The sequence below is a fragment of the Triticum dicoccoides genome, chromosome 5B (assembly GCF_002162155.2).
Source record: "Triticum dicoccoides isolate Atlit2015 ecotype Zavitan chromosome 5B, WEW_v2.0, whole genome shotgun sequence".
Classification (NCBI taxonomy): domain Eukaryota; kingdom Viridiplantae; phylum Streptophyta; class Magnoliopsida; order Poales; family Poaceae; genus Triticum; species Triticum dicoccoides.
Genome location: NC_041389.1, coordinates 643,979,514 through 643,990,416, shown reverse-complemented (window position 1 = coordinate 643,990,416; position 10,903 = coordinate 643,979,514). Strand labels below are relative to the sequence as shown.

Below are 10,903 nucleotides of genomic sequence, written 5' to 3'. Positions count from 1 at the left end.
ACTGAAACTGATGCAACGTCACGTTTGGTGTAATCTTGTTGGCTTGTGCTCGTTTCATGGATGGATGGATGCCAATTCTAGTTTTAGTGGAGTACAACTTGGGCACTGGGATCTTGATAGGATGGCCCCTAATAGATGATTTCTCAAGATCCAGGACATAATAATTTCCAAAAAATCAACGGTGTTGATCCCACACTAATCTCGAGGAACCCGTGATGTGGGAAATGAATACCTATGACTTTGGCAAGCATTAAATCTACACGCGAGGCACGAGGGTGTCGACGATCCCCTTCTTCTCTCCCTCCAACCTCCGTCTCAGATCTCGGTGATGGGAGGGCCTTTGGCGTGGGGGGAGCTCATGGCGGCGGCAATCGCGGGTAGCGACGAGGCGAAGATGGCGAGGCTTCGCGAGATCTGTGGGCGGTTCAGGGATGCGGAGGAGATGCATCAGGAATCACGTCGGGTGGTTGAAGAGGCCTCAGAGGAGGAACAAAGTTGGATCTCACGGAAGGCCCCGCTCGAGATCCTCTATTGGGCAATGATGGAGGCGGAATCCAACGATCCGGTGCAGCGCGCGCGGTGGTACGAGTACGCGTCGCAAGATTGGCTTTCGTCCAATCTGGTCTGGGATGGTGTGCGGGTGGTGACCACGGCAACAAGTTCACCGCCACACTGTCCGGTGATGCCTGTCGTGACCGACGACGATGTGCGGGTGGTGCGGAGGCAAAATGTGGCGCGGGTGGTTTCACAGTTGCCTCGTCGCTCCCCTCGGTTCCCCCGGCGTTCTGCGCGGATCCAGGCGCTTGCACAGAGCGCCGCCGACGAGTAGGCGTCTTCCTGGCAGGCAGTCAATTATGGCTGTTGCCGGGGAGGAGTCGAGGACTCCTACAATCGTTTTGCTGCTTCATTTTCCAGTAAGATTGTTGCTCTCTACAAATATTTACATCCTCATGTACAATCTAACAGTTGGGGGGATTGTAGTTGCGAGAAATAGGGTTAGGAGATCTTAGTTGCATGCTCCGAAAAGTCTTCGATGGATTTTCTGATGGAAGTTGATCATGTCATCGATTTTGATTTTAATACTGTTATGAGGATGATTAGTCCTTGGATCTTTCTGATGTTGATACCCACAATATCAAATTTGTGATGATAGTGATTAAATGGAATTTAGATGTTACTGGTGGAAATCTAGTAAAAAAGCCTACGAGAATTGGTAATTTTCCAGCTATCCTTGCCAATTGTACACAGGATATGCTTGTTTTTGGGGTGGATTTCTTAGATGACACTGATGTTGTGATGATAAATATTGATCAAGGAGGGGGTGAGTTTTAGTGTTTTGGCCTTTACCCATAGAACCTTCTGTTGTTAGCCCCGGGCGGTTGGACTGGATGCTTTTGATCAAGAGGTCCAGGTTGGTGGGATAGGAAAGCAATTAAGGAGAATGCGCCTTCTGGTGCCTTTGGGTATTTAGATGCTTTGGTCTGCCCCCTAAGAGAATTTGGTGGGCGTGCAAGCGATGTGTGGTACGGCTTTACTGCTCTGCCGATGCCACCTGGTGAGCAAGAAGGGATGGCTAGGGCTTGCAGTGGTGCAGGAGAGCAAGGTAGTTTCAACAAAAGGGGGAGATTTAACAACTATGAGAGAAGATTTAACAATAGAGGGGGAGATTCAACTTATGTATGATGTTTTTCTACCCCATCCCAGTTGATGTGAAGAAAAGAGCCAATTTCTTCATGCCTAGGTTTGTTTGGCGGGGAGATGGCAATAAGAAAAAATAACACTTAGTAAACTAGAACACTTGATTTAGACCTAAAGATCAAGGGGGTTTAGGGATTTTAAATCTTGAACTCATGAACAAAACTTGTTTGCTAAATAGTTATGGTAGAAACTAAAAATGGTATTTGGCACATGATTCTCCTAAACAAGCATGTTCGGAATGGTTGCCTTTTTGGAACTAAACCTAAGACTGGGGGCTCCCATTTCAAGTCCAGTATCATGAAAATTAAATACTTATTGTACCAACATTGTAAAAAAGTGGGTAATGGCAAGAATGCTAGATTTTGGGAAGACTGTTGGTGGATTATAAACCCCTTAAAATCTCTTATGCTATACTGTATAATTTGAGTTCTGATCACAATATTACTACAGCTGATGCCTTTTAGAGAAGTTGGGAGGGTTTTAGATTTAGAAGTACTTTGTGAGTTGATACTCTAGATCTTTGGGATAGCCTCGAAATGAGATGTGATGGAATGTGATGTCTCACAACAAGGATTCTATTAAGTGTATGTTAATTGCATATGGTCTTTTTACAGTCAAATCACTTTATAGACATCTTGTTGTTCAATATTGTGGTTTGCCACAATTGTTTTTATATATAAAAAAATTCCACCAAAAATCAAATTCTTTCTTTGGTTGATGGTCAAAAATAGCATATTAGCTAGAGATAATTTATTGAAAAGTGGATGGATAGATCCCAAAAATTGTGTGTTTTGTTGGCAAGATGAGAGGAATAAACACTTTTTCTTCAGATGTTGAGTGGATAAACTAGTGTGGGGTTTGCTTAAATATGCTTTAAATTTGAGATCAATCATGCTAATCTATATGTGCTTTAGTGGATGGATTAAAAAAATCCAACATGATGTAACCCAAAACGGGTGTTAGTTGGTGTCGCTGCTATCTTTTGGACAAATTGGAGATGCAAAAACGGTTGTTGTTTTTGGAAAAAGAAGCTGATAAATGTTCTAATTATGCTTATCAGGTTGATATGTCAATGCCTAACAAATTTGGCAATTTTGCAGATAAAAGGAGGGAAATCAAAGGGTGTTGACGCTAGGAGCATTAGTCATGGAGTAGGTGGCAGGTGAAGCCTACCGTGCAGCGTGGGGGTGGCGTCATCCGGGGGTTCTTCTGAGGATCATTGGCTGAATTTCCTCGACTGGCTATGTCCCTAGCGTGGTGCACCTCTCCTTTGTTGGCCTTGCTTCTGGATGCCTTGATTCTCCTTTGATGATCCACCTATTAGACTGAGTTTTTAGTATTGTTCTTCTGTTAAACTTTTGTGCGCCTTTGGTGTATAATAATAAATTGGAGTTTGGTGATTTGTTGCATGTTTAGTCGCTTTGCTATTCAGCAGTAGGGGCTTGTGATCGATCGAACCAAATGACTTATTTTAATGGTAAAACATGTGAAAGAACATGCTATACTACTGTGTGTGTTGGGTGCGAAGGCCCCTGTACATGCTATTTCTTGATCCCACATAAAGTAGGAAATAATCGGCGAGACCGTAGAATTGGAATGTTGGGTAACCGCTATGTGGATCCTATGGTACTGTACTGTCTAACGAGCATCTGCGATCGATGCAGGACCGAGCACGGAATGACCCGCGCATTTTACAATCGACAGATTGAACCATCAGTGCTATGAGTGTGTGCTGTGGTACTGCTATAGTCGGCCGGCGATGAGTACTTGTTTAACACAGTACAGACGTAAACACTCGTATATATGCGCATAGACTCACCCCTATGAACGCACACACACGCACATCCTACCCTTATGAGCACATCCATGAGACTGAGCCGCATATCATCTTGAGACTTTACGAAGTCATCATAGACGCCTCGTAGTTGATGGGAACGTTGCCTCCCACTGAACATGCATCACCGGAAATCCTAAAATAAATCCAGGATAAATGCGAGAATCAGGACTTGAACCCTGATGGGCTTAGGATACCACTGTCCTCCTACGTAGCGGAGTCGCTGCGAGCACTTATGCATAGTTTGAAGGATTGGAGACGAAAGAATTTTGGTCATGTCATCAATGAGATAGAGAAGCTCCGGGTGAGCTACAGACAATGAAGCTTAATGGAGTAGATCGTATGAGTATGTAGAAAAACAGGAACCAACTTGATGAGTTATTATACAATGAGGAAATGTTATGGTTGCAACGATCATGTATAAAATGGCTGAAAGAAGGGGAGCGAAATACCAAATACCTCCACCGTCACGCTGTTTGGCGGGTGATGATGAATTATACTCGGCACTTGCTCAACTTGGATGGGACATGGTGCTATGTTCCTTAGAAGATGGAGGGAATGGCGGCCTCCTAGTTCAAGGAGGTTTGTACCAAGGACCCAACCCTCTCCCTGGAGGCGGTTTTAGAGTGTATTAAGCCAAGGTGACAGTGCAGATGAACGAGACCTTGTGCGCACCTTTCTCAGAGAAGGAGATCTCTGATGCTCTTTTCTAGATCAACCCTATTAAGGCTCTAGGTACCGATGGTTTTCCAGCTCGTTTCTATCAGCGTAACTGGGCAGTGCTTAAATTAGATATTGTGGCGGCTGTTCAGGAGTTTTTTTTGTGACAGAGATTATGCCTATGGGAGTGAATGATACAACAATAGTTCTAATTCCAAAGGTTCCACAACATAAGGACCTAAAGGATTTTCGACCTATCAGTCTTTGCAATGTGGCTTACAAAATTGTCTCAAAAAAGCATGGTGAATAGGCTAAGGCCTTTGATGATGGATCTTATCTCTAAAACCAAAGTGCTTTCATTCCGTGTAGACTTATTTCAGATAATTCCAGCTTTCTTTTTAGTGTATTCATCATATTCTGTCTCTGAGAGAGGAGAATCAGGCGTTATGTGCTTACAAGCTTGACCTATCGAAGGCATATGACCGCCCAATTGCGTGTTTCTTGTGAAGGCCCTATGTAAGTGGGGTTTTGCTACATGATGGATTTCTCGAATTATGGATTGTATTACTACGGTGAAATATTGAATAAAGTTTAATGAAAAATTAATCGAGTCTTTTACCCCTCCGCAGGGACTTCTCCAAGATGATCCTTTGTCCCTATTTTTATTTCTTTTGTTGCTGATGCATTATCTACGCAGATCAGAAAGTCCATGGCGGAGGAAGGATTGGAAGGATTGAAAATATGCCGAAGAGCACAAACTATTTCACATCTTCTGTTTGCAGATGACTCATTGTTTTTCTTTCAAGATTCTAAGCAACATGCAATTTTGGTTAAGGTTGTTTTGAGCACTTATGCCTCGGCCACGGTGTCGGTGTCAAAACCGGCAGACCTCGGGGTAGGGGGTCCCGAGCTGTGGATCTAAGGTCGATGGGAAACAAGGGATGATGAACACGATGTTTACCCAGGTTCGGGATCATCACTGGTGTTCAAGGGTGGGTCTTGATTTTTGTGTGTGGTTTCCACGCCGAGGTTCGAGATCGAGCTGCTTTGGGCCGGGGGTGACCCCTGGCTATTGGCTGCCGCTTTGTCGTAAGGGCTCAAGGCCAGAGGAGTGTTGTGAGGGAGCGATCTGGCCGAGATTGACTCATGGCTTCCGCCTCCTGATTCTGCCTCGAAGGCCAAGTATATGCCCTCCGCAGACATGATGGATTCAGCCAAAGGTGGAGTCTGGCCCTCGCTTGAGGCAGAGCCCTCCTAGCCCGAAACTGTTTGGAGGGTGAGGGCCGATACGTAGATCGGATCGGGGGGGGGGGGACTCCAGAACGGGAATGGCGAGGCCTACGAGGGTGCGGAAGGGGGTAGTGAATCAGCGAAGACCAGATCGTCCCGGGTGTCCACAACGTATTCCAGATTACCAAATCAAATCCGGTGTTCAGGAGTGAAGTTGTCAATCTAATCCAAACGACCGATCGGGTCAGCGTGCAGTACGATGCTGCCGAACGCGAAGAGTTGTCTTGGGACGAAGAAGTCCCCGGATCCGATGACTTCTCCTATGATCAGGCGAGCCATCGATCCTTTGGGCGACCCCACAGCGGAACTCTCAATGAAAGCACCAATGTCGGTGTCAAAACCGGTAGACCTTGGGGTAGGCGGTCCCGAGCTCTGGATCTAAGGTCGATGGGAAACAAGGGACTATGAACGCGATGTTTACCCAGGTTTGGGCCCTCTCGAAGAGGTAATACCCAACGTCCTGCTTGATTGTATTGAATGTATAGTATGGTTACAAAGTAGATCTACCTCAAGATCAGTATGAGCTAAACCCTAAGGCGATGAGGTGATGAATATAGCTCTATCCCTAAAGACTACAACCCTCGGTTTATATAGACACCGGTAGGTCTAGGGTTACCGAAGATAGATTACAATAAGGGATAAAGTGATCCTGTCTATCCTTGACTTGGAGGGCACACCACATCTTCATAGATCTCCATGAATATACGGCCCCACCAGTCCGGCCCATACCGAATGGGCCGTCGCCCCGAGGACCCCTTAGTTGATGACTCCCTTAGTAGCCCCGAACTTGCCTCCAATGCCAAGGCTTGTATCCGGCATCTGCTCACTCCACATCGTTCGACTTGCGAGGCGAGTTCTTCAGTGTGCTTTGTTCATGTTCGGAGCCAAGTAATGTCCGAAATTTCAAATGACAGTTTTACTTAACAACGAAGGCAATAACAAAAAATCGTCCAAGTGTAAATAGTTCCTACATCTGACAACTTTTTCTCTTTCAACGAAGAGTCGCCTCCGGCCATAACGCCGAGCATTTACTATTTCTCGAAGCGCGGACCAAGGCTGACGGCACATTTGGCACGTACCCTCGAGGTGGAGATTGTGTCCTGCCTTTCCAGGGATGTGGTAATTATTTCGATTCCCCTCCCCACACATAACGTTGCGGGTATATCAGGAAGTGCAGAAGCCAACGATGCGGAAAAAGGAACCCCTGGCCTATCAATAGTCTATAAAGGGGGAGCTACTAGAGTCAGCATCCAACGCCTTCCTCCACCTTCCGCTCATGCAGATCCTCAGAGCTCTGGCGTCCCTTTCTTCTGCCTCCACAGCAAATCCCACTCCATCTCCAGCCATGGCCGGATCCGGCGCCAACGGGAAGGGGGAGGCTTCCACCGTCATCGATGGCGGTATCTAAAGCAGGCCGGCTATTTGTCGGCCAACATTGCCCATGAGACCCCCGAATAGGGCCAAATCATGCCTACGCCCAAGCCGGGCGAAAGGGTCATATTCCTCCCTAATTTCCTCAGGGGGCTAGGATTTCCCCTGCACCCCTTTGTGCGGGGGCAGATGTTCTTCTATGGGCTAGATTTTCACGATCTGGCCCCCAACTCCCTTCCCCACATCTCATCCTTTATTATCTTCTGCGAAACCTTCCTTCAAGTCCAGCCACACTTTGGCATGTGGCTAAAGGTGTTCAACATCAAGCCCAAGGTAGTTGGCGGCAAGCAGGCGGACTGTGGAGGGGCCATGATCAGCAAATTGACATGGGTCAAGTGTCCAAAGGGCCACTTCATCGACACCGTCAGAATGTGGCAAAAAGAATGGTTCTATATCACCGAGCCACGGGGAGCCAGCTGGGCGACAGCTCCCGCATTCAGATCCGGACCCCTACCAGGCTGGCCTCATGGATCAACAAGAGACCGGACTGGGGATCCGCTAACGATTTGAAGGCATTGCAGAAGCGCGTCGTCAGCATCATGGAGACCGGTGCGAAGTTGGTCGACATGATTCAGGTCATCCTCCATCGCCGATTCCTCCCCTGCCAGGGGTGGGTCGAGCCAATGTGGGAGTATGACCCCGAAGATCCACCCACCGTGCGGCACCTCTTCGACATGATCCACAAGAACATGTGGAGTCTGCTATTCAAACAACAGAAGGAGTCGCCGGTCGAGGGGGAGGACATCGGCATCGACGCCGTGAACCCTCTGAGGAGGGTCAGAGACACTTGTTGAAAGAACATGCGGTGCCCCCATGTTTAGTTTCGGTAATTAATGACAATCTCTATGGACTAATGGTTGTCTTGAGTTATATTTCAAGGAGTTTATATGTCGACCAATGTGCGATTCAATGAATTATCCAAAGACTGGTCATGTAGAAGACATGATAGAAGGTTGATCAAGACTAAGTCAAGAGTGAATCAAGTTGATCAACACACAAAGCATACAAGATGTACCGAGAGGGATCAAGTGATCCCATGGTATGGTAAGCATTGTCCATTACGCTTTGTGTACTAACCCATGATCTACGTGTGAGTTCTATGAGGGCTTAGGTTTGTTTCCATGGGTTTACATCAAGAGGAAGATCTCGTACAACCCATGGAGGATGACATCAAGTGGTGATGCAATCAAGATTGTGGTGTGCAAGTTCAAGTGGAGCATCTTGAAAAGATCAAGTGCTTGAAGCTTGCCGTCCATTGTGGTGTCAATGGACTTGTAAAGATGTGCCGAAGAGTGGCTCACCCATAGTGGAGTATGGGGAGCAATCAACTAGTGTTCATCGAGCCAACACAATCAAGAAAGTGTTGGGGAACGCAGTAATTTCAAAAAATTTCCTACGCACACGCAAGATCATGGTGATGGCATAGCAACGAGAGGGGAGAGTGTCCGTCCACGTACCATCGTAGACCGTAAGGGGAAGCGTTATGACAACGTGGTTGATGTAGTCGTACGTCTTCACGAATCGACCGATCCAAGCACCGAACGTACGGCACCTCCGTGTTCAGCACACGTTCAGCTCGATGACGTCCTCCGGGCTCCAATCCAGCGAAGCGTCGGGGATGAGTTTCGTCAGCACGACGGCATGGTGACAATGATGATGTTCTACCGGCGCAGGGCTTCTCCTAAACTCCGCGACGATATGACCGAGGTGGATTATGGTGGAGGGGGGCACCGCACACGGCTAAGGAATGATCCGTAGATCAACTTGTGTGTCTATGGGGTGCCCCCCGCCCCCGTATATAAAGGGGGAGAGGAGGAGGGGGCCGGCCTAAGGGGAGGCGCGCCCTAGGAGGGGGAAACCTACTCCAAGTAGGTTTCCCCCTCCCTTTCCTATTCCAAGGAGGGGGAAGGAAGGAGTGGGAGAGGGGGAAGGCAAGGGATGCGCCGCCCCCCCTTCCTTGTCCTATTCGGACTGAAGGGGAGGGAGCGTGCCACTTGCCCTGGCCGGCCCCTCTCTCTCTCCAATAGGGCCCATCAAGGCCCATTACTTCCCGGGAGGGTTCCGGTAACCCTCCGGTACTCCGGTTTTTCTTCGAAAACACCCGGAACACTTCCGGTGTCTGAATATAGTCATCCAATATATCAATCTTTATGTCTCGACCATTTCGAGACTCCTCGTCATGTCCGTGATCACATACGGGACTCCGAACAACCTTCGGTACATCAAAACTTATAAACTCATAATAAAACTGTCATCGTAACGTTAAGCGTGCGGACCCTACGGGTTCGAGAACTATGTAGACATGACCTAGAACTATTCTCAGTCAATAACCAATAGCGGAACCTGGATGCCCATATTGGTTCCTACATATTCTACGAAGATCTTTATCGGTCAAACCGCATAACAACATACGTTGTTCCCTTTGTCATCGGTATGTTACTTGCCCGAGATTCGATCGTCGGTATCCAATACCTAGTTCAATCTCGTTACTGGCAAGTCTCTTTACTCGTTCTGTAATACATCATCTCATAACTAACTCATTAGTTACAATGCTTGCAAGGCTTAGGTGATGAGTATTACCAAGAGGGCCCAGAGATACCTCTCCGACAATCGGAGTGACAAAACCTAATCTCGAATTATGCCAATTCAACATGTACCTTCGGAGACACCTGTAGAGCACCTTTATAATCACCCAGTTACGTTGTGACGTTTGGTAGCACACAAAGTGTTCCTCCGGTAAACGGGAGTTGCACAATCTCATAGTTGCAGGAACTTTGTATAAGTCATGAAGAAAGCAATAGCAACATACTAAACGATCAAGTGCTAAGCTAACGGAATGGGTCAAGTCAATCACATCATTCTCCTAATGATGTGATCCCATTAATCAAATGACAACACATGCCTATGGTTAGGAAACATAACCATCTTTGATCAATGAGCTAGTTCAAGTAGAGGCATACTAGTGACACTATGTTTGTCTATGTATTCACACATGTATCATGTTTCCGGTTAATACAATTCTAGCATGAATAATAAACATTTATCATGATATGAGGAAATAAATAATAACTTTATTATTGCCTCTAGGGCATATTTCCTTCAGTCTCCCACTTGCACTAGAGTCAATAATCTAGTTTACATAGTAATGATTCTAACACCCATGGAGTCTTGGTGCTGATCATGTTTGACTCGTGAGAGAGGCTTAGTCAACGGGTCTGCTACATTCAGATCCGTATGTATCTTGCAAATCTCTATGTCTCCCACTTGGACTTGGTCCCGAATGGAATTGAAGCGTCTCTTGATGTGCTTGGTCCTCTTGTGAAATCTGGATTCCTTTGCCAAGGCAATTGCACCAGTATTGTCACAGAAGATCTTCATTGGTCCCGATGCACTAGGTATAACACCTAGATCGGAAATGAACTCCTTCATCCAGACTCCCTCATTCACTGCTTCCGAAGCAGCTATGTACTCCGCTTCACATGTAGATCCCGCCACGACGCTTTGTTTAGAACTACACCAACTTACAGCTCCACCGTTTAATAAAAATACGTATCCGGTTTGCGATTTAGAATCGTCCGGATCAGTGTCAAAGCTTGCATCGATGTAACCATTTACGACTAGCTCTTTGTCACCTCCATATACGAGAAACATATCCTTAGTCCTTTTCAGGTATTTCAGGATGTTCTTGACCGCTGTCCAGTGACCCACTCCTAGATTACTTTGGTACCTCCCTGATAAACTAATAGCAAGGCACACATCAGGTCTGGTACACAGCATTGCATACATGATAGAGCCTATGGCTGAAGCATAGGGAACTCCTTTCATTTTCTCTCTATCTTCTTCAGTGGTCGGGCATTGAGTCTGACTCAACTTTATACCTTGTAATACAGGCAAGAACCCTTTCTTCGCCTGATCCATATTGAACCTTTTCAATACTTTATCAAGGTACGTGCTTTGTGAAAGTCCAATCAAGCGTCTTGATCTATCTCT

General features: G+C 46.6%; 1 long non-coding RNA gene across 1 annotated transcript; it reads left to right on the top strand.

Moving 5' to 3' along the window:
• The first annotated feature begins 276 nt into the window (after positions 1-276).
• LOC119306483 lies at positions 277-3,113 on the top strand. Its single transcript, XR_005148962.1, has 2 exons — positions 277-914; positions 2,799-3,113. It is a non-coding gene; the product is annotated as an uncharacterized LOC119306483 (long non-coding RNA).
• The last annotated feature ends 7,790 nt before the right edge of the window (positions 3,114-10,903 follow it).